Source organism: Bombus pascuorum, chromosome 2 (assembly GCF_905332965.1).
Source record: "Bombus pascuorum chromosome 2, iyBomPasc1.1, whole genome shotgun sequence".
NCBI classification, from domain to species: domain Eukaryota; kingdom Metazoa; phylum Arthropoda; class Insecta; order Hymenoptera; family Apidae; genus Bombus; species Bombus pascuorum.
In genome coordinates this window covers 5,803,408-5,829,429 of record NC_083489.1, presented here as the reverse complement: position 1 = coordinate 5,829,429, position 26,022 = coordinate 5,803,408, and the positions used below count along the sequence as shown (strand labels likewise).

General features: G+C 31.2%; 1 protein-coding gene and 1 long non-coding RNA gene across 5 annotated transcripts in view; one reads left to right on the top strand and one right to left on the bottom strand.

Annotated features, from left to right (window-relative positions):
- Nucleotides 1-26,022, top strand: part of LOC132904702 (class A basic helix-loop-helix protein 15-like) — a 379,017-nt gene that overhangs the window by 158,986 nt on the left and 194,009 nt on the right. For 3 of the 4 annotated variants that reach the window (XM_060955411.1, XM_060955413.1, XM_060955410.1), the window contains one exon: nucleotides 3,869-3,909. The exons of the other annotated variant lie outside the window; for it this stretch is intronic. The gene's annotated coding sequence lies outside the window, so the exon portion shown is untranslated. The remainder of the gene's footprint in view (nucleotides 1-3,868; nucleotides 3,910-26,022) is intronic. 4 annotated transcript variants of the gene reach the window in all.
- LOC132904714 (uncharacterized) overlaps nucleotides 1-26,022 on the bottom strand; it is a 285,247-nt gene that overhangs the window by 115,133 nt on the left and 144,092 nt on the right. Inside the window, exon 2 of the long non-coding RNA XR_009657646.1 lies at nucleotides 18,536-18,586. This is a non-coding gene — a long non-coding RNA (uncharacterized LOC132904714). The remainder of the gene's footprint in view (nucleotides 1-18,535; nucleotides 18,587-26,022) is intronic.

Genomic DNA, 26,022 nt, shown 5'->3' with positions numbered 1-26,022 from the left:
TCTGCAACAAAGTTTGTTAATTGAACTGATTGAAAGTTAAGACAACGTCACTAAGACAATCAGGGCAGTATTAACATCTTTGTTTCTTTATTCCACGAAGAAGTGGGGGAAATGATCTCCAAGTGTTCTAAAGATTATCTTCAAAATGAACAAAAAAGAATCAACCTTCAACGATGTAATTGCGTTACTTGTTCAGTTCGCAAGGCCACTGTACCTTTTTCCATACCATTGATAGGAAGCAAGAAAAATCGAGACTCATCGATCGACATACGCAAGAAACGACCTTGCTTATTGTGCACTTGTTAATACACAACAGCTGTGTACTTATCCTGTGTTTGATCACATGAAAACAAGTACAATCTTTTAGAGTTTTATTGGATTCTCTTTGTTCCAATCCGAATATAGATATAAAGACATTTTTGTTCACAAAAATGATGTAGACTGTATCGTAAGTCAATGCTGTACAACGATGGACGTTTAGATTTGTTAGTTTGCATTTAGAAAAGAGAGAGAGATAAATAGTTACTGTTATCATAGAATAAAACTGACACTAATCAGCCATGTGTATTATCAAGGAAATTAATTTGTATTATATTTCAAAGACCTTATTATGCATCTATTTTAATAAACACTATGTTCACAATTAACAAGTTTCCCTATTAACAAGATAACTATACTGACAGGATAACGTTTTACGTAAAAATATTTAAGTCCAACTGTATAATTCTATAAAGAGAAATTTCCTTCGAAAACTAGGCTTCGATCATAAATATTCAGTGTGTGTTTAAATAATAATTTTTCTTACATAAAAATTTCAATGTAAAATCTTTGAATGAAAGTCTTGCTTTTTGAAATACAGGGGTTAACCTTTTATATTAAATTATAAATTACGAAATGGAGACGATAGTTAAGAATTTTCATATTAATTAAAAATTAGAATATTGTAAATACAACTTACTCATTTAACGATATAAGAATACTCATTTAATTATGTTTACTGTATCCATGATACCATCACATTTCTGTCATTCTCTTTTTTCTGATACGATGAAATGAAGCGATCACTAAGGTTGGAAACACTTTATTGCAAGCTGTAAACGTTTCAGAAAACAATATCAAGCGACTATTATTTGATTATCAAGGCAGAAGGTCGATATCTTGTACGAATGTTGGTTGAAGTGGTCTTGGTATTGGTATGAAGGCCACCTTTGTAATTCCTTGATGAAACAATGGTATATCTTTTTCATCGAGTATCAATAGTATTTTATAGCTAAATTTACGAGCAGCAAGTTGGCCTGTCGATTCATTGGACACGTGCCAATCTCCATTCGGTTACAACATAAAATCATTTTATTGGATTACTAAGCATATTACACCCATATGTTAAAAACATTTATAATAAAACTGTTACCTTGTAAATGAATAAAAAAGCTGACAAAAAATTATTCATCCCATTTTTAAATCGTGATAATTTTTTTTCATTATGAAAAAGATAATAGATGCAACAAGTTATAATTATTTGGAAAGTAGGTAAGATATACTCTTCTGAATATGCTGAAATTTTGTTATTACAAATTACGTATCGACAATGTTAGAAAGATGTATAATAAAAATGTTAGAATTTTATTATCAACTATCGCGAATAAGAAGAATAATTGCTGTGAAAGATGTTGAAAATAAAAAACATAAATTTAACATTTACGGCTCAAAAACATCATCTTCTATTTTGCTTAAGATAATTTTGTAAATGGATAAATGGATAAAAATAATTTAAAATAAATTGCTCTTAAACATTAACAATATTAGTAACATTAGTTATATATATGTTATTAACATCTATATATATATGTGTGTGTGTGTGTGTAACTAATATTAATTAAGTTACAGTTAAGAATTAACAAAAATGTGCTTATCACACTTTTCATATGTCGTCTTGCAATGCAACTCGTATTTTTTACATTTCAATTATAATCACGAATACGATTAAACATTAGAAGGCAAAGTGTTATGAAACGATATCGGTATATCGGTTTCCGTCCCCAAGTTGAACATCTCAATCCGGTGGAGTCGAGTGGGTACAGGTCGTTAAGCTTTCGTATCGAATTCAACATTCGTTGGCCGTTATCCGATAATGATTAATTAAAACGTCCGATCGCCGACGGTGTTGAATTTCCGGAGTTTCCTTGGCTGCTGCTGCTGTATCGTACCGTAACGCGGGAACGTTCAAGGACGAGCCAGGTGAAAGCGTTTTGCGTTTTTCCTTGTACACCGTCGCACATTGCGGCGTACAGTGGACAAAAATCGAAATAGTCATTGTTCGATTTTGATCTTATTATTCGATGATATCATCATTTTGCAAGCAAGTTATATGTATAAACGTAAATAATAATTTCCCCCAAAATTGTTAAATAAAAATCGTCTGTACGTGAAAATATAATAACTTGAAAATTAGTTCATTCAATCACTATACGTCTTTGTTCTGTAATTCTTGTTAAATAGTATTTGTTACGCCTTAAATATGGAGAATTTGTGCAAAGATACGTATAATTTTAGTTTACAATCGAGGAATTTCTTTCTTTCTTCAACGAGTAATTTAACAATGACGGTTCAAACTATCCTGTCATTTTGATCGTTCTGTGTCAAGAAAGTATCGTGCTACATTGCTGAAACTTCTTTCTACCGCAGACTGCTATACTGGATGTTCTTTTCTTCTTTTTTTTTTTTTTTTTGTCAAATCTATTCGTAATCGCAATTTAATGAACAAATGGATCTCTGACTATACTTGTTCCAAGAAAAGTTTAAAGACTACAAAAATTCTCCGTTCTTTACTGGATGTCAGTACAATATGTGACGAAATGGGAGGAAGGATAAATGATTTCCGCATAACACGAAAAAATGACAAGATTGTTTCCGGGATCGACACTACATTTACTTAAACGTCACCGTGTGTAATTGGACAAAGAAATAAATATTCATGATATTTAAACTGAGTCAAAGAGTGAGGAAAATGCTAACAAAAATTTAATGAATAGTGTCTTACGTCTGATAGCCTGTTATCAAGTTTCAGGAAAATTGCATTTTTTGTATCTTTATCCCGAATCCTCATTCAAATGCCGCACTGTAAAACGTAAGAACATGAAAACGTGCCTGCAAACGTGCGAACGTGACCTGTAAACGTGCGAACGTTGCCTGCGAACGTACGAACGTGATCTGCGAACGTGGCCCGCGAATTTTGATTTTTCTCCTGTATCCTGAATTGTCACATTGTGCTCCGCGGCGAAATCCTTCTCGTAGAGATTACATGCTCGCTGCGCGTAAAATCACCGTTCATCGATAAACTCAAATAGCAAAAAAAGAGAAACTGCTGGAGAAACGACAGCCACCCAATATTCGTTTATTAATAGACTATGGAAGTTTATGCATATTCATGTTCTTACGAAGGCAACTAAACAAATGAAAGCAACACGCAGGTTCGCTTCATCCACCGAATATTATAACGAGTACTAGACTTTGAATATTTTGTAAATATACATATATAACCGCAATTTGTTAGGAAGAACAGGAGATAGGTTTATGAAGAAAATTAATGTCGAATTGAACATGAATAAATGGTTATGTGTGAAAAATATTTATTTGCGTTACGTTAAAGCAATTAATTACCAATTTGGTGGATATAATAAATTTTTCTATTTAGAAATTCCCTGTTTCTTTCTTTTGTATAAATTATACCATATTTGCATAATACTAATATTTAACTAATAAATCTTAATATTTAAACTATATGTATAATATGTATAGATTAATATATAAATATATATGTATAGATTAAATAACCAATACTTATACAAATTGTCACTGTTTGTTGTAGGAAGTAGGAGCTAGTGTGACAGAAGCTGATAATCCCCTTTAGTGAGTGAAAATATTTAACATTCTTTGACGTAATGGATGCTTCATGTTCGCTTCTGTGAACAAGTACGTCTTACGTAAAATTGTGCTCGATATTTGCTTGTTGCTGCTAATTTGCATCTCATTTATTCGACTATGTTCGATAATTTTCCTTTTTACAAACATTAAAACGTAAAATTTAAACATATGCTTACGCGTGCACATTCTGTTTCACAATGTTTGCCAGACGCGTTCACGTGAATGTAAAAAGACAGAAGACTATTAGTTATACAACGTCGTAAGTTTTGCATATTAATTGTATTGATGTTTAACACTTTAATGCTTGTTTGATAAACTCGTAAATTTTATGCCACATGTCGTTTGTCGCGTGAGATAATAGCTGACATTGAATTGGAAATAACTGAGTGAGTTGGAGTGTAAACTGAAAAATGTGGTTGAAATTCGATTTTTCATTCCAGTTTAACCGAATTTGTATTCGGGTTATAAATTCCTGAACGTTCATTAATTTCATTTGCACGCATTGGGAAGGCAATTATTTTAACAATTAAGCATTTTAATGGACTAAATGTGAATTACATTAACGACGAGAATAATGATTTTTAGAAATGGGTTACGAAATTTGGAAATTTTGAATAATTTTTTTTTACGAAATTGATTCACAAATAAAAAATAGTTGAATTATAACACATTCGTTTCGTTTCATTTCATTTCAATCAAATTGCGTTAGCTATGTAAATATATTGCTTTTGCACCTCTTATGTATACTAAATTATTTTTTTATACAATATCCATGAGCGCATGTAGTACGTAATATAGTCCAAGTGTTCTAATTTCATTACATACATAGTATTTAAGTGAAATTTCAACTACGTTTCGTAAGTGTTTATATTTTCATATATTAATTAAAAACTGAATTCAAAATCCATAGTCAAACGATAAATTACGTTTTGTCGTTGATTCATTCGATGAATGTACCATTTCATAGTATACTCGATCTACGCTAATAAATCAAACTTTCCAATCAAATATTTCTCATAGAATTTTTAATATACATTTCATCATAAATATTATCTTTTCCATCATACTGTTCTAATTTTAACAAGAATTCATGAATACTAAATATTATGAGTATCGCGTATAGTCTCTTCATTTATAACACTATCGTGACAGTTTATTCAAAAAAATTGTTAAATTCTCTCAATTAATATTCACAGTTATTATCTACCCGAAGAATATTAAAATGGAGCCATTTATCACATAAAATGATCGATGTTTTGTGTAACGTGATTTTGACGTTAACTGCTTAATTCTAGATATCTTCAAATTTTCTCCAGTGCCAATAAAAATTCAAAATGTTTCGTAATATACGTAACATGTTCATAAGGGGTGTCTGCGACTGCTCTAATACTTTCTTGAGCTTGTGTACATCGTGATCACGGGTCAATTCTCGACCGATAATCACGCGGTCGCGGTTTGCGAGATCTCACGAACGTGTACACGTAAGCCAGAACGAAAATAAATGGCGTGCAACGGTACGAATAATCGTAAGTTGGTCGAATTACTCGCGAAATCATCTCGATTGACTTATTCGCCCCGCGAAAGCAGTCACGAATCGATTGTAAACATCGGTTAAGCGTTGTTAAACGACGTTACTACAAGCCTTCGATCGATGATCGTTTACCAACCACATGCCGAAAAGTCGCCGTTAATTCGAGACAATTTCACGGAGGGACAGGTCCATTTGATCGCCTCTCGTAGCTGTGTATTGCCTCAGGATCGACTCGAAGGACCGGAATCCGGAATCGATTATCCGCGGAGCCTGCAGCCGCACTTGTGCAATGAGATATCGCGCACGTGTCTGTGAAAGTCGCGTTGCTGATAGACGTGAAATAGTGGTGCACGGTTTATGGAAAAAATTCGAAACGAAAGTGCCGACTTGTTGAATACGAAATGAGGGAACGCATGGATGGAAACGAAAGTTGGGGTGGTGGAAGAATGGATTCGGGGAGATTTCGCGTGAAAAAGTGAGAGATAGAGTTATTAGTTTTTAGAATTATATTAGATTTCTGGTAAACTGATATTTTAGAATTATTAATTCGGTATTGATTGAATCGCTCGTCGGTTAATGTTGAGGTATAATTCAGAAGTATTTATGAATTTTAAGTATTTAATTTTCAGTATGAATATTAAACAGCTGGGGTAATTTTGTTTTTGAGAGAAATAAAAATGTATTCAAATAACATGAATATTGCGAATATCCGAATTATCTGAACGTGAATTTGAACAACGAAAGGAAGCAATGGGAAGAATCAGTGAACTGCTAAATGAACCATCTCGTGGTGGATCCAAATAAATGCAATTTTAGAAACTATCAACGTTAACAAGTTTTCTCGTATAATAGCAACAAATTTAGCAATGAAACAAGCGAAGCTCTATAAATGAATTTCACAAGTTATAAGTCAGTTGATTGTCCTATTTGGTGTAAAATTATGAAATTATAATCTATAATTTGTAACTTACCGATTCACGAATGTTCTTCATCGATAAATTAGAAATATATCGACACAAACATATAGAAAAATTTAAAAATAATGTGCAGGAGTATCCAGGGTCTCTGATTCAACACTTCAACATTGTTCACTAACGCTCGAGAAACACGATCATACCGGAAGAACAAAGATATTTTCTTAGAATCAATTTAGACCACAACAAAGCAGCGAAATAACGCAAGCAATGGTTAAAGAACAGAGCGACGATTCGAACGATAAAGTTAATAGCGAGAATGGTGCGATCGCATGTTGTCGTTCAATCGAACGACCGACAGCGTGTCCCGGTTTCTCGTTGTCTTGTGTTCCCGTAAATCGAAATCTAGTGACGTTCTAGATCGGTAATTACAGCGTCCAAAGCAAATAGAAGTCGCTTATCTGCCGCGTTCCGCGTATCGCACAGATTATCGCTGCGATCCCACGATCATTCGAAGAGCAGATTAATCGTACGGTTTTGTCTTTTAATTGCAGAAATCGGGGCCGTCACGCGACTCTTTCAATTCATGTCGACGCATCTGTCTCGCGAACATGTGTACGGTATACAGGGTGATCTACTTTAATGCTAGTAGATATAATATAATCTTTTAACCTGCCACTTTATATGTATTGTTTTGTCAATGTAGAATATTAACATGTGCGATGAAAATTATTTTTTAATAAATACACACTAAAATGGATGGTCAATTGATCGAGTAGCGACCTTTTTTTGTTATAACTACACTACGGATTTGTATGTATGTATAGTTTATAAAGTTCTGTATGTTATCTGCAGGTAATGCACACAATATATATATAAAAATATATAAAATATCCAGAGTGAAATAATTATTATAATATTTACTAAGTGGAATCAATCTGTGATTAAGTTTTAATTTGCTATTTTTATTAACAAAAATATGAATTTATATGAAAATCCGTAATCTAATTATAACCAAATAATCAATGCATATAAAACAGAATATTTTCATTTAAAAAAAACACACATTAAGAATAGGTATTTAAAAAGATAATTGAATTGAGTTGCTACAATATAAGGAGGCTACACCACTTTCTAGTAGTTCAAGTAAACCAACAGAAACCAACTTAAAATCAATTAAAATCAAATTGCTTTTACAAATGTGCTAAAAATTCATAGTCCACTAATATTGGTAGTAGTAAACTTTTGCAGTTTTCCATGTGAAACCTGTAACTTACTTTCTTTTCTAATAAATACAATTTACAGATTGGAGCTATCTCCTTATCGCTGCAAATCTTTTAATTGCAACTGAATATTTAATCGTCTGAATATAACCGTAGTGTCCACCAAAAAATATTTTGTAATTCACCAAAAAAATACACCAACAAAATAATAATTTTGAATTAAGAATTCACGATTTTGAGTATCCTTTGGACTAATTATAGTTTAATTTTTTCAAAATTCTCGATATCAGATTATTTCTAAATAAAAGCTTTGCTATATTTAGAAGAAAGAAGATAGACATTTATTTCTTCTTACCATTAAATTATAAGAAATGATATGAAGAATACGCTTTGATCAATCTTTAACTTATATCAAGGAGATTTACATTATAGTTCAAAAGTTTGTGGTTATTTTTAATATTTATGATTTACGAGAAAAATAAAAATAAGGTAACTTATTCATTTTTATCAAAGAGATTAATTTATACACTTAAACCAAGCAGATCACAAGTATATTTATTTATTTATTTAGTCCTGACTTTTATATTGTATAGTACATCTTTGTCCCTGGACGTATATTTATATGTATATGTAGATACCATCAATGGGCAGCATAATTTAGCTTAAAAAAACTGCATCGTCAAAGTGACGTTAGAAGATTACAAATTCACGGTAATATTCAATTAAGTTTGATTTGCACAAAATGTACATTTTTGTCATTAAATCATAAAATAAAATTATATTGACCTACGTAAGCTAATGGAGATTGATACAATATTGAGAAAACGTCACGCCGAACATTCTTATATTATGTAGTAGACAATTCTAATTATCCTTGTCATTTATAATTCTTGGTATATTTATTACACAACTTTGGGAATGCTTATATAATTTCCCTTCAATTTCTAAAATTACACTTTTGAATATAAAGAACGAAAAAACATAGAGAACACGGAATATTCTTACCTCATGGAATGAGGTACAAGAAGCATGTTTAATGTTTCATAACTTCTTCAATCATCAACTTTTTATCAATGTCGATCTTAAAGAACTATATTTCATGCTGAGCGATGAGTATGCTTTTTAACTTTACGGAAATAGATATCGTAAAAAATGAATTTTCAATGAATATTTATTATTTTTATCTTTTTGAAAATGATACATTTTGATGTTTTAAAAATACGTTGTTTTTTAAATTATTCAAAACTAATATTTCTAGAAAAGGAATATTAACTTCTGAAATCTACAATTGATTTCAGAAAGCTCGAATTTTTCTAGTTTACAAAAATATTTATTACGTAGCATTCGAAATACATATTTTGCAGACTAGATAAAAATAACAAATAATTGTTGAAAACACTATTTTTATTTCAATCATATTATTTATCTTATTGAATACGAATGCTTAGTAGAGCTAAGATACGAATATAATTTTTTTAGTCAGATGACAGTAGCAAATCGTTCTTAACGATTTATGTATTCTAATAAAAATTATAGATAGTTCATTAAGAAATGCAACATAGTTAATTTTATATACTTGCACATGAAATAAGATACCTGTCGCAAAATTTTTCCAGTACATATAAATGTTTAACCTTCGTATATCGGATATAATTTTCCATATATTTCTATGTAATTAGATAATTTTCTGAAACACACGAAACATTGCTTCAAAAAACGTAGTCGAAGATCTCAAAGAATTTATTAACATAGCAGCATAAGGATATTTTATACACATTCTTGAATCTATCTTAAGATGACAATAAAAAGTATATAAGGTATATATCTTCTCTCAAAAAATTATATTAATATCAATTATATTAATAACAGTTAAAACATCCTATTAAGTTTAATTCGCAATATCAGACGATTTCCGTATAGAAAAATTCTTGCCTTCTCATTTTTCCTATTTAGGTGATTTTTATCTAAAAAATTTTCCTTCGAAAATAAGTTTTACCTATGAATATAATTTATCTGGAAACGAAATTTATTATGCAACAACATAGTTTCGCAAGATCAAATCGATCAGCTGATCAAATCAGCAATTTCTCTATCTGAAGCGTATTAGATGTTTTAACCAACCAAGCGTCTTAAATGATAGCCATAAAGGACCACCCTGTATACGCAGAATCCATTTCGAAACGCGAGCCAATAACGAGACTTTTTGCTACGTTAGACATGAGAGATCAGCTCGTCGTCTGACCGAACATCGATCGTTACGAAATTACATTAATCAGAGTCGTTTCGCGTTGCCGGTCGTTAATTGCTCGGAAGAGTCCATCGTATAGAGCGTGCGAATCCGAAGCTCGATGCGAAACCTTTCATTAGGAATTACTTTCTTGTCCTTCGTATCCTGAATTGTCTCGATAGATCGATACGAATTTTCTCACCGTAACTCGCGAACGTCAACGAGCATTCAGAGCCAATTATGTCGAGATCTGCTCGTGTCTAATAAAAATACCTAACATCTACCACTCTTTCTTTTCTTTAAACGCAATTTATGTTTGTGTAGAGTCAAATTAGACGTATAGATATAAATAAGGGAATTTTATTTATTTCAAATTTCACTTATTCCATTCGGTATTTTAGATTTCCCAGATTATTTAATATCCTCTATGATTTTGTGTTATTTATTTTATGAAACGAATAAATTACTTCCGATTTTGATTAGTTTGCCAGTATTTGTTATTTTAATCCGTAAATTGAAAATTATGCTGCTAAATTTAAAACATACAATATAACTCATAGAAGAAAATGTTATGAAATATAACAAATATTTTAAATATTTTTTTTAAATATTGAAGTATTTTAAATATTGAAAAGAAATTATTATTCATTAAGGATAATTCATGAATGTAAAGAAAGCATTAATATAGCAAAACATTGATTAAAGAAAAGAGTTACATAAATCAAAGAAGCGCCAACTACTATTTATTTATATATCGTAAAAATATTTCCAGGTATAAAATGAATACATCGTTATCATATCATGAATCAGCAAAGTATAAGATCTTCTGAAGCAAAAAACCTAAACGATACAAAATATACGTAAGAAACCTTTAAGAAAATACATCGTGTTCTTCGATGTTAAGGATTCCTTAAATTTATGGTAACACACGCTTTAGCGGTGTCGATGACTTTCGTCGTTACGGCAGACACGGCCAAGTCGTACATTGTGGTTCACCATAAATGATTGCTCGTCATTAGTGATCGTGTTCCCGACCATCCAACATTATCGCGCCACGCACCAAACAAAAACGAGGCACTATTCGTTTCTCTGTGATTCCCGTTCTCGATGTTTTTACTCCATTAAACGTGAAATCTCTCCAACCGTGTAAATTAATGAGTTTCTTGCCGGTGAATTACTCATAAGATACCATGTACATGGAAGATTTCTCATGAAGAGGATTACAAGCATATGTTTGTAAATTTTGTGGAATATTAATCCCTTTAACGAAATGTAGTAGACTGATGGATCAAAGAATGTTTAAAAGGTAAACGGTGTGAAAAAGGACTGTAATTTTACAATATGATTGTAATAATAAAAAATACGAAAGTTGATAAAATTATATTTTAGGGTAGATCATCTGAAAAAGTATTTATCAATCTTTCATTCTTTTTTATCTGACATTATGTTATTTCGTTTGTTAAATTTTTGTGTATACGGAGCGTTATAAAAAGATGGGGCAGTTTTGAAATTTCTAACACGGAAATATTTTAGGTGTTAGATGTTGATATAATTACTGTGTCAAGAGTCATTAAATTTTGATGTCGAAATAAATTTTTTGATCACTTTTAACATAAAATGATTAAAAATTTTGCTTGCCTGTATCAGTTTATTTTTATTATATAATAAATATCTTCATATAATAAATATAGAAATTTCACATGGAAATATAGAGAAATTTATGAATTATGTGAAGGATAAAATTTATATATCCAAATTCGGAAACTCTACGCAAATATCGTGAATTTTCAGCATTAATAAATTTTTTTAACGAGCGTAGCCATCATTAAAAATTATATTCATACGCTATAAATTAAATGTATGGATATTTTATCCGCACTTGTAATTCACTTGATAAATCTATATTCTGCAAGCATAAAATAATTTCTAGAACGGCGAAACAAAAGCCAATTTTTATTGATTCGAGTTTAAACAATATAATCTTACTTATTCGTTCCTTAGAACTTATAATCTAACAATATACGAAAATAATGTATTATAATTTGCGATGCGTTAACAATGTCTGATATATTAAAAATTACAGTTAACGATGTTACGTAATTGTGTGTAATTTGTTTGATAATTTACACAGAATGTGCAGTTGTACTGAAAAATAATCTCTGTACAAAGGTTCCAATTGCCTCGATAAAAAAAAAGTTTGTATTGCACAGAAATGCATGATATTTAAGAAACGCGTTCGTATCTTCTATCTCAATCCGATATATCTCTTTCTCTACCTTCTATCTCTTTCGGTAACGTCGCGCAAAGTGTTAGGAAAATATGTAGCATCGTAAAGATGAAAGATAAAATTCAACTGGCGCGGATTGAAAGTCGAACGAAACAAATTTACTACGCGAGTTTACGAACGAGCGAATCGTACCTACCTATACGATCTTTATCGTCCATTGCCGTAAATGTTAGAAGGATGTGCAGAGAGGATTTGGGGAAAAAAAATATACGTAAACACGCGGAGAAAGTTGGAACGGGAAAATGTTCCGCTCAATTATCCTTTAAACGGCACGTTTAGTAGTTAATCTGATTCTTTTTTGTTCCCTCGTTCGAAACTTTCAGCCTCGAGGAAAATGATCGTCGTATAGCGATAATAATGGGATAATAATATGTACATATACACATATGTATATATATATATATATACATATTTCGTTGTCGGTACGAAGACTTTAATTCCATGGGAACTGACAGGCACCCGAGTTTCCAGGTGTTAGATCTCTGGTTTCACTTGATTTATAAACGCGATTGTGGCATTAATATTTATACGCGCAGGCATTGTTGTTATCATTAATGCAACATTGGATCACAACAGAATCTTGAGAAGAACAGAGATTCTCTCACGCTCAAGTTGAAGATAAATAGATGAATTCGATAAGTTAAGAGAAATGTTTTTCAATAAATTGGAATTTAGCAAAAATTAACCAATAGAGTTTAATAATACTCGATAATGCTAAAATTTATATATATAATAAATAAAATTTGTATCATTGTAAGCTGTTGATTGATTTTTAACGTTTGAATGTTTTCTGCATAAAACTGTTTAGCAGCAATAACGAAATACGCAGAATTTAAATCTGGCTGATGTAAATAATTCGTTTATATTGTACGAATATTTGCAAATTAATTGATATGTATTGGAATATTCTTAGGATTATTTTGGATTATTTTGTATTGGAATATTCTTAGGATTAGTGTCTATACCTCTTTCCTAACACTTCGAAGTACGAGAAACGAGGTTCCCAGAACGGTTGGAATGCGACCGTGAAACAGTTCACACATTCTGGATTGTAAATTTTGATCGTGAGAAGTTGATCCCGTGTGCTTGACTCTTGGAGAGTGAATCGTCAATATAATTCTATAGAAATCATTTAAAACGTGTTTCTATGTTTCTAGAGTTCCAATGAAACAATTCAAGTTAGTAACACGACTACATGAAATATTCATCTTGTAGCATATTTTCCGTATATTAACAAAATTGTTATCATGTATGTCATATAACTCGTGTCCATTTATTAGATAATGTATTGTTACTTTAAATTATATATCATCAACAAATGTTCGAATTTTCCTTTCAACTTATAGAAACAAATCTTAATTTCTCAAAATTCAAACAAAGTACATCATCAGATTGTTTTCTGTTTAAGATACATATATCTGGAAGCAAATTGAAAAAATCGATTATTACAATGTCATATTATACTTTTTATTACTTTTATGCTTCATAGCATGTTTTTTGAATTTTATTAAATATTTTAGGAAACATCAACATCTAACAAATACGCGTTATTAACGTTACAAGATAAAGATGCCAAGATCCAATCCGAAGATTACGAAAAAAGAAGAATTATTTAAAATAATTCTCTATCTCTTGTAAGAACTTTAATAATTCTTTTTAATTTAATATTTTAAAATGTTAATATTTCCTAAAATATCTAATAAAATTCAAAAAACATACTATGAAGCGTAAAACTTTCAACTCGGAGATTAAAAGGAATACCATTCATAAACTGTTAATAAAACAACTCACAAAACTGTAAATCTCGGTACACAAGATTCATGTACCTACTACAAATGATAATTTCAAAGGATATCGCTAACCGGTTGTACAAACGTAACAGAAGATTGGACAAGAAAGAGAGAATAAAAAGGGGATGTAATGGGCAAGTTGTTTGGTCGTGAAACCCGGATGCCAAACCGTAACACCATAATCACCGCTCGCCGTAGTTTCACCGTTAATGACGTTGGCGCGCGTTTGTAACGGGCGCTTCATCGCGATGGAGGCCAGTAGAGTTGCGTCTATTCATCCCGGAGGATTAGCCCGTGCCACGGGTTACAGGTACTGATCGATGCCAACGTTAATTGCACGCAAACGTAACGTACGCGCGCGCTGTTATGTAAATGCGGCACGTATTCGCCAAGCCGAACTGTATTTCCGCTAAATCGAGGCAATCTTCCAAGCCTGTTACAATATCGACGGCAATAAATTGTTGGCCGACTTGCTATTTCTGGGGTTGAATATCGTTTAGCCAATTAACTGGCCGCTGATTCGCTTTTTATCTCTGTTTCTTTTGGGAAAGTGTTCCACTTCCTTTTTCATTCTCATTTTCTCTCATTTTGCTTTCTAATTTCCACGCGTTTAAAAAAAAAAAATCCTATTTTCCGGTAACGCAGTCAAGTTTTCTTAGATTAATGGTAAATCGATACCGGTTAGACGAGCTTGTGGTGGTCTCGTATCATTTTTACGTCTTTTAGATTTCTTTTAGGAAATACTTGCCTTAATAGGCGGTTTTGTTAATGATAACACGATACGGAATAATGTTATTCATTTATCAGAGAGATCGCGTTGGTGTATTTAACAGTAAATTTCCTTTTACTTGCGTCGTTTTTATTTGTCGTTGATCTATTCGCGTTGTAAAAGGAGTGCTCGGAGATTTTCTGTGAAGTTACGTAGGATGTATAGATTCTTGGAGGTTTCGAAGTTTCGCGGTTGGAATGTGCACTGATGGTGTTTGAGATTGATTATGGCTGATCGGGCATGTATGTGTTACACGCATGCGAGATTGATCGCCGGCAATCGGGACTGTTGACATAGTTGGTGTTGAAATTTGCGGAGTGGAACGCTAATATAGAAATTTTCTTCAATATAGCAAAGACGAGTTAATAATTGTAGAAATTCATTTTAATGTTTCATTAACATATACATTTTAGTTTCATAATATCAATATTTTCATAACTTTGACTACGTTTAACAAGTAATAATTTCGACCTTTAGTTTGCTGAAATCCATCATCAAATTGAAGGAAAATTACATTTGAAAATATACTTTTTATTCGAACGAAGATCTTAACAAATTGATTTAATATATTTGTATAAGTCAAACAGGCTGTACGTATTTTTTTCTAATCAAATTCTCATTATGTTACATTAGATTATTTTAATCAAAATAATGAACCAAATCTCATACACAACAATTTAACAGGATACTTATTATCTCTTAGAAAATAAGATGTTATAAATACTAATATTCGATTGTAACGAAGTTAAAGTAACATTTAAGTGCACGACAATTGTCACAAATTTGTTCACAACTAAGAAAATAATTCTGATCTTTATGTCTAACTACAATGGCCTTTTTAGGAATATTCGTTCATTAACTAAACTGAAATTTACTTTAAGTAGCAAACTGAATTCCAGTTATAAATATTTTAATTTTATATTGTTAAATAGGTTTTAGAGATATTAAGTGAAATTAACATTATATATAAAATTTGAACGTCTTCAATGTATCTTTGTATCAACACTAATATATCTATTGAAACCAAAATTCAGTAATCTTGCAGAAATATTATACAATTTGTTTTTTTTTCCTTTTTCTTCTAATTCAACGGAATTAACGAACAATGACCATCAACTCTTTATTATTATAATCATTTGCGTTTCTTCACTCAAAGAATTTCTCTCTAGTTGGGATTAATTATTATTATTACTATATGTGTTTCTTCACTCAAAGAATATCTCTCTGGTTTAGATTAATATATACGGACTACATCAAATTCGTATTAATGTGATTATTATAGAAATGCTCGTACTGTTGTTGATGTATTTAGTATTACTTCTATCAATCTCATTATTATTATTATTTACATTTTAATTTAATAGTAGTATTAAAATTTTGCAAATATGAAAAAAAACTAAGTGTGCCTGTATGTGTGTTTTTTCGCAGCTGTTACAATTTTCAAGTTAAATATAGTCGATATTAAGTAACTAGATCCACAACTTTCGACGCAATTTATTTTACTACAACTGAAAGCGTCTCAATCTACTTACATGAAAAATCAAACGAAACCTCAACTCAACTCTATGAATACAATTTACCTCGTGTCACGACAACAAACAACAACAAGCTGTCTATAATAAAAATTACACGACAGTGACATCAATATGATTCGATATCATCCATATGATCGTTGTTTTCAATGTTTTGTGCCAATCACGTCACGATTTTACCGCGTTCACGATTCATCGGAATAATAGAATTATGAATGGGGAAGTCGTCGCGTTACGAGCATGGACGTGTAAGATAATTGCGACCGGTTGCTAATTGGACGGTGCTCGCGTAAGCGTCGCTTGTTTAATTGTCGCGATGATTTACGAGACTCGTCGCCGGTTAATTGCGCGTTCTCGTGTCTCGAGCACCGATGAAAAGTGAAAACTCGGCATGTTTTTCCATCTCGTAAAACGCGTACAGCGATACCGACGACGACGTGATTGATGGAAATCCTTCGTGCCGTCTCGTTCGTTTGGAAAAGTTGCGACGAACGCTTACGATCCGCGAACCAGGTGAAAACGTTGTACAGCTATAATGGATACTCAAGCCTGGCAGGAAGCCTTGCAGCTGTTAATTGGAATTTAAATTGGAGTTTTGAAAGTGTACACAATGGGAAACAGCGATAAATATATTTAATTACATTCCGGGTTTCTTGAGATGCGCTGTGCATTTAGAGAATGCTTGTATGTAAACACTGCTGGGCAATAGTCTTACATAGGGTGTCCTAAACTTAAACCGCCAAACTGTAAGGGTTTAATCCAGAGGCGAAAAGAAGGGAAAGAACGTTACGTAAAGTTTGTCAATAAACGACGCATTTTCCATTACAACAGACAAAAAGTGACTGTATTTTTGTGTCAGCGTAGTTACATATTTCTTATCGCGTGGTAGCTATTTCTTGTCGTTGATAGTTATGATAATAATAGAATGAAAAATGATTGGCTAGTATTTTTTAATTCTTCATTTCGAAATGTCGTCCTTGTGCTCGGGTACAAGCTTGACATCGATGAACAATGGAAATAATAATATTTCCCAGTTTCTGAAAATTTCGTTGAGTTTCAGGAACTGCATTTTTTATACGTTTCACTAGTTTATCATGGGACCTCACTTTTGTAAAATAAACCTTTTGTTTTCTAGTTCTCAGTAATCAAAAGATCATGGAGGCTAAACAGCTGGTCACTACGATCTTTCCATCTTTTAAATGTGTTTTGCATAAAGAACTAGTGTAACGAATAAAAAACGCAGGTTTTGAAACTCGACGATATTTTCAGGAACTGCGTAATATTATTATTTTCATTGTTCATCAATGTCAAGCATGTGTCCGAGCGCAAGGACGACGTTTTGAAATGAGGAATTAAAAATACTAGGTAATCATTTTTTATTCAATTATTATCATAACTATTAACTACACGGAATTGCTACCACATGATAAAATAAAAAAAAAACGTGCAACTACACTGACACAATAATACAGTCAACTTTTGTCTGCTGCAATGAAGAATGCCTTATCTGTTTCATACATACAATAATCGTTTATAACTCTGTCACAAAGCGTTTATTGACAAACTTTATGTAACATTCCTTTTCCCTTCTTTCTATCTGTAAATTAGGTTTTTTGCAGCTCGACTTTTAAGTTTGGGACACCGTGTATGGGATTATTTATTTGCAGAAATTTCTAGTAAAATTTATATTTACTTGTTGAATTTATATCGAGACGAGAGTGTAAATAATATAGAGGAAATTATTAAAAATATAAATGACAGAAATTCTATGAATTGCAATTTATATGTAAATTGATACAGGACTGGAAAATCAGTAACAAGTACTACTACGTACTACGTATTATATTATACACTACATGTATTACATATTATATATTTATTTCTTTGAAAACTAAAAATGCATATCAAACACTGAAATTATATGTTCAATACATTTTACATAGCAGAGCAACATTGTAAAATGCTTATTACGAACGTTGTATTAAAATGTCGAGTACGTTTTCAATAAAACTTCGTTTCACGGCGTTGCAATTAAACTAATTTAACCGAAATCCGTAACAGAACCGTAACACGAGGACAGAATTCAGTGTCGCGATAATAACGTTAAATAATTGAGTTTGCGACACGGAAAGGGGTTAACTTTTATTATCACGCTTGTGGCGCGTAGCGACTCGACTTTCAGAGAAAATAATTAGTCGAAACGGAGGCTAATTGAGCGTGGTTGGCGTAATTCGACGGTGATTTTCGTGGAAATGAATATGTAACGTAAGCTAGGCCGGTCAACGGCTTTGCGTATTGTTCGTTATACTGTGTAATTATGTGCAAATTTATGACTCACCGTGGACCTTGGCTTTAGGATAACGGATTTACCGCGCGTACCAGTAGCGGTCTGCGAAAAGAGAAGAAAAAAAAGAATAGCATAAGCACCTCGTATACCATGTAAAATATGTAAAACAGTTGGCGAGGTAACTGTAACGTGTGTAATTGCTGTTCGAAAGAGTTATGGTGTTATAGTGCCGTAGTTGGATAATTGTTTGAAATGTAACGTTTAATATGATGAAATATGTATTTGCAACAGTGGTTCGAAATACGTAATTCTGAATAATTCAACGAGCTAAGAAATGTGTAACTCGTTACTGTTATGTAGCACGTTTAATAGGAAAGAAGCTTTTCGGGAAAAGTTCATTCCAATTAAAGATTATGTGTGTAACAGTCTTCTTTTTTTTTTTTTAATATTATGATAAATTTTATGAAGTATTCAATGAATAATCTAATAAAAAAGATAAAATAAATTGTATCGCGAAATATTGTATTTCTACTACAAGATGACTCACATATTACGATACGATATTACGTAGTCTAATTTGTTAAAATTAATTCGAATATTTTATTGAATCAGTTTAAAGATTTTTTCCTAATGTGCTTGATTAATAAATTATAACATCTTTATGTTTTTCAAGTTAGCGAAATCAGTTTAAAATATATTTTCAGGAATACTGTTTTAAGCATCACTTTTGCAAACAAATCAAAGTACATATTTTCATACTATCTTTCGTATGTTTTATATTTTTTATAGTTCTCTGTATCTTGTGCTAAATATTATATAAATACTAGTTAGGTACATTTTTACTTACATAATAAATTTAAAAAGAAGTAAATCAAAATAAATTACTTTAATCTACATAATATTCCAAATTTTCTATAAAAATAATTTACAACATGCGACAGTAAGTATACTAATATATACAAATATCTGTTTAACTAAAACATGCTTTGTTCCAATTCCTCGTCCGTTTTGCATAATCTAGACACACCAGAAATATTCATATATCAACCAATTACATTTTTCATCACTTGAATTTTCATTGCACTTAATCGCTTACTAACCTGTTCCCTCAATCCTGATTAGAATTTAATGACTTGCATAGTATCTTTTAGTCGACGGAGCACGTACATAAAAACTGTATATCATAACGCTCGAAAACAAACTTTTTTCATTAATTCCAGATGGTTCGAATAGCACGAACAAGGAACTCGATCTCGATCGCGGACATTTACGTAATTCTTCCATTAGCAGCACGGTGAGCATTTTTGCGGATAAGAACAATGATCTGCGCGAAGGTAGGCGAACAGCTGGAATTCTCTGCTGGTCTACAAAAAGTTCCTCTTAGAAATGCTTAATGGTGGCTCGCGAGGCATTCGTAGGAGTATCGAACGTTTTATACCAAAAAAAAAAAAAAAAAAGAAAAAGAAAAAGAAAAAACACTGTTGGACCTATATACGATGAGAAAAAACATGTGTCGATTTGTACGCGATGTACAAAATGCGTAGAAAACGAATTCTTGTTTCGTAGCTTTCACATTGAGTTTCAGAGATCTCCAGAATCGAAATAGCTGTTTAAAGGACTCGTTGTGCAGTTACTTGTTCCAGGAATATCAATCGACTGTGTAAAGTGTAAAACGTATTGTTCGATGGTTTGGCAAGGTTAAATTAGCTTTTGCAAAATAATTAGCTTGTAGCGACAGAAATTTATAGAAGAAAATCTCGGTTACAGGAGCAAGAAGTGATATAGGTATTTCATTCGTGCAACGTACAAGTATTTTTGTTTAGTAACTGATAATACTAGCTAGTATTATTAGCGAAATTCTCAATCTGTAAGTTACTATAATTGTTATACATATTAAATATTTTTGCATTGTGATAACAAGTTCGATAATAAATTAAGTTTCACAAATAAATTTTACGAATTACAAGTTACATATTTGATTGTCCTATTCGACGTGAAATTGTAAAAGAGAAATCTATAACCTACAACTCTTAGCTTATTATTTCATTGATACCACTAATTGATGAATTATTTTGCAAAAGGATCCAGGTACCTAAGTAGCAGAATATCATTAAAAATATCTAGAAACAATTCGCAAAGTAATTTGCATTAAATTCACAATTTTTTGATAATGAAACGTATCTGTAGTTTATAATCAAATAATAATCGGAATATTTTCATTTTATTTATGTAACACTACTAACTACGTAATACGAATTCATGAAACGCATTGCAATTTACAATGTATAAGATTGGCAGGATATGAAAGATAATATCTTGTGGCAAAATAAATTAAAGATAATACAGTAAAAGATTTTCAAGCTTCCTTTTAGAACAAAGTTTACGACAAAATTTTGTCGGTCTTAAAATAATCTAAGTATTTATAAAAGTATTACTTAAACGATATTTAATATCAAACAGTTCTCATTGATTTTTTAAACAGCATCTAATATCGAACAATCATTATTTATCTCTTAATATATAATTTGCTTGGTATTCAATATAGAATTTATGATCTCCAAAATCAAAGTTTGATCTTCAAAATCAAATAATTTCCCCATTGATTTATCACGATATTTAGAGAAGCCAAAAAAAAAAAAAACGCCAAAAGATTTCCTTGTAGAATAATCCTAATTCCATTCATGTCTTGAAAGATTTTCTCTTAATGGGCAGCGACTGTTGTTTATAAACTTCGTAATGTATATGATTCATGTTTATGAGCTAGAATGGGGCGCGATTGCTATTTTTAATGAATTGTTGATACTTGATCCGAGCTGCACGAGAATTTTGCTGGTCCTCTGCCGTGGAATTTCGATGCCATTGATTTAGTAAGCCACGCAGGCTCCCGTGTCTGGTTCTGAATACAATTTCACGTCCGGCCGACGATTTTTGGATGGTCTGTCTGCCGAGGGTCAACGATCCGTTCCTTAATGCAAGAATGCTACCTGACGCATTCGTAATTGCTGGTCGTATGATATAACACGCCGTTGATAAGCTATTCGAACGACCGATTGCCTAATATTTATGTCACAAACCGGTAATTGTTCGACATTTGATATTCTTTTCATTCCTATTTCTTCTTTAAATTTGTGATGTTCTTAACGCCTGTCTTTCTCAATGATAGGTATATTTTTACTTTCTTTTTTTATCTCGATGCTTCAAATCTTTTAATCGTTATTTTTCTTTAAGTTTGACATTTTTCGATTTGATATTTGAAAAATCCTTTTCATTCTAACTTGTGTATTTGAGATCTCCAACATTTCTCTATTTTCCTGATTTTCTGTCGACAGTTTTCTTAAAAAAGAGTGTGAAGAGGATTAAGGTAAAGCTTTCGAAATACGGGAACGTCGAAAAAGATTAAGCTGTATATACGAAAGAGATAGCCATAAAATTACAAAAAAAAAAAAAAAAAACGTTAGATTTCAAAGTAAAAAGAGAATTAATGACTCATGATTATTAACTCAAATTAGAGTAATAGTATAAACGCAGTAGCGAGATTTAATAAAGCTCCTTTTTTTCTTGCAAACGTGTTCCAGAACTCTAATTAATATTGCGTCCTGCAAACTAATTACGCCTCTTCAAGAATTTCCTTTGATCGTTTAAACGAGAATTTCCCAGCGTTTCTACGGTGGCGCAAATATATTACCGGATAAAACTTTGTAACGTCACGAAAGCAATGAAATTGCATTCAAACTTTCTACAAAGTATAATAGTACATAAACTCCTGCAGTAGCCCCGACGCTTTGAAATTTCAAATGGAGCTTTTATTAAGAGATTGATTTTCCTCTTTTTTAATTTTATTCCTTACTAAATTCCAAAAGTACTCATTTAAGTATGAAATATGTCATAGGATGATTAGAGTACTAAATTATCAGTATAAGAGTGATATTTCTGTATGTAATAATTATTATGAAACGCATCTATGTATCTTATGTAATAATTCTACTTTCATGCACTTTAGCTATATCGCAAAGTTTTACTGTTTTTAGCTGCAGGCAAGACAATATTACATATTATTCTTTTAAAAGACAAAAAGTTTTATGTGAAAAGAAACAAGAAATTTATAATATTCTAACTCAAGAAATTCTTCGTTTGATTCAGTAAGATAAGCACATGTTGAATAACAAAATTCTTGTTTTTTTTTTTTTGTTACAAAAATTAAAAGGAAAATTTTTAAAAATATTTTAGAAACAACAATTAATAACATTAACATTTCACATTATGCGCGTTATACGTCATTTAAACGTATTTTATACTTTTCTAATTATCTCCCCCTTAATTCATATATAGACCACATTTATCATTTTTTGGGTATGCTGAATTAGTATGGTAAATATGGTATCATATCACATTTATTATTTGTATCGTATCGTACGTCTAATTAATATTAATGACCAGACTGCGGATGTTTATGCATTTATGGTAACTTTCAAAGTGAATAAATGCACAGAATACGCGTAATATGCAAAAGTGTATAAAATATACAAATTTTTCTCTATCTGCCTTTATAAACATATGAATTTGCATAAATATCAACAGTCTATTAATGGCATTCCAGTTTCGAACAAGAGAAAGATAAAAAGGCAAATCTCATAAAAAAGGAAACGTTTTAGCGTCCTGCAATTTGCATTTGTTTCGTAACAAATTTTTGCAGTTTAACCACACGTCTCGCTGGATATTTAAATATTTGCTAATAGTGGCACTACTTTTTTCAACTTCCTACATTCTCCTTTCTCGGTATTACCTGTATCCCACGTGTTTCGTGACCAACATGTCAAACACAGCGAAACGATCAACTACAGTTTAATCAAACGGAAGACATATCATTACGAAGTATAATTATCCACTGTCTTCACAAGTAACATGAAATTTATGAAAATTTCGAAATAACGAACACGAAAATTATTACATCATTTGAACGACTTTATTACTAGAAAGGGCAAAGGATAACGAAACTAACATGAGAACCTAGTAGAGCAATTACTTTCTTATCGAATCCAAAGTGATTTATGTTCAATAAGATTTGATCCATGTAAAAAGAAAAAAGAAACATAAAGCAATTGCTGAATTCCCAAGTGTCCTACACTAGCAATATATGTATATATATGTATACCACAATTCATAAGTATTTGCAATAGTTTGGTCGATTTTTAGTAACAGTATTTGAATTTGAACAAAGCATACAATATAAGAATGAGTTAATAATTCTAAGCGATACGTAGTATCTTTTTATAGTATCAAAGAGGAAGAGTATAAGTTTAAATTATTTATTAAAGGACCAGAACCACTTTTGTTTACTACTTGTTATTTACTATTAAATATTTTACTATTTACCAGATATATGTACTACAAACATTTATTATTTAAATATGACTCTTTACACCAACGTCGGAAGGGATTCTATTAATTTAAAGGAAGTAATTTCATTTAATTTAGAATTCAGAAAATAAATAGTTCGTGGATAAAGAGCTTGCCAGCTAATAAAATGCTTCTGAAAGGATTGACAGTTACAAATACCAGTTTTATTATCGTCTATTGGAATTTAAAACAGTAATTTAATCGCGATATAATATTCTATCATACGTGTATAAGTAAGATAATTATGAAGAGTAAAATTATTGTGGTTTAATTTATTCGTGATGTTGAAAATCAGAACGTGTTCTATCAAATATAAACAAATATTTGAATACTTTCGTGCAGTAGTGTATATGGCTCTCCAAATGAAATAAGTGCTCTTTGCATTACTCATTTCTTCCACTAATATTTTATTTTAATTGCATTGAGAAAACTCGTATGATTTATAAGAGTTATACAACTATCCTATATATTGTGTCAATAATTTACATTTTACTATATAATTTTCATGAATGTCTTGATATATTGCGACTAATTATTAAGAATGAAGTACAAGTAAAATATACATGTGCCTACTGCATTCCAATCTCATTTAAGTACCAAATATGTCATAAACTAACTGCAGCACTAAGTTATCAACACGAGAGTAATATTTCTTTATTTAATAACTTTTAAAAGAAGAATGTACAATATCTTGAGTGTTCTACCTTCCTGTGATTTGTCTTGCAAATTTTTACAGCTTCGATCTCTAAGAAGAGAGTTGACACGTCATTTTTCTAACGCAAGCGCAATTTCATGAAATATGAAGTTATACGTTTAAAACCATTTAATTAAGCAGTAAAATTACACGTAACATTCTCCACGCTTAGAACATGCAACTTGCAACATTATCAGAACGACTTCATTACCCTAGAAAGCGCAAAGAAAAACGAAACTAAAGGAACTCAATTACTTGGTTACCAAAGCCAAAGTGATTTATGTCGAAGAAAAATTCGAGAGCATACCAATGAAAATATCTTAATTAACACACCTGTCTCACTCGCGTACCGTTTTAATTAGAGAATGAATATCAAAGTGGAAAAGATTCCACAAATAACGAATTCGTAACGCGGGATTATTCGTCGCTTCTCCCAGGGGAAAGTGCCCGGTAGGCTGTTACAAATATTCACGCACAGTCATCAATCATCGATTCTTTTCCTTCCAAGCGAATAATCCGACAATGAACCACAGCTTCGTATAATACGCCAATTATCCTTAATGCTGATTAATCAGATCTTTGATAGGAAGTGAGATATTCTAATTCGCAACAAAGAGCTAAAAATTTGAATGCAAGTGTTCTCCATTTGTTTGAAACGAAAATTTTCAATTAGAATCACGTGTTAATTAGTTCGATAGACTATGCTGGAATGTAGAATAGAATAGTACAGTTAGATGCAAAAGTTTTCTATACTCTACAAAATGACTATTTATATTCAATTAAAATATAGATAAATGTTTGTTGTGTAATTATTATGTTTTATATTGTGAAGATTTTCCTTTTATGGCTTTATGCATTAAGTACATTTTTACAAAAAAGTAAGAAAATTTTTTTGATTGTATATTCATATATAACTACCATCCAAAAATTTTGAAACGATCATATTTTGGAATTAAACATATTCTCTTCTTTTTCTACTAATTCTATTGCTTATTTTATTCCATTTTCTTTTTTTTTTTTTTTTTTTGCTTATATATCTGTTTTGTAACTTTTCTATTTTTGAAACAAGAAACGAATTTCGTATAGGTAATAGTGTACAAAATTTTCACTTTAATAAAATATACCTGTACATATAACTCGAATTTATAAGATTTCACTTAATTGTTTCCGAACTTTTGAACAGTGGTGTATGGCCTAAAAAACACAAAATTCGATGAGAAAAGACTTTTATATTCAGATTAATCTATAATTTATGTTGGTCGTTAAAATTAGTAGCTAATACAATAATTAGAACAGCGATCCTTAAACGTATCAACGCTAATTAAGCGTATAGAAATCTCTGAACTTCCTGTGTCAGCTATAATAGCTGGAATGAAATTATAACGAATTATGGATATCTGTATTCTGAATTTAATCACAGATACACTTATACAGCTGTACATAACAA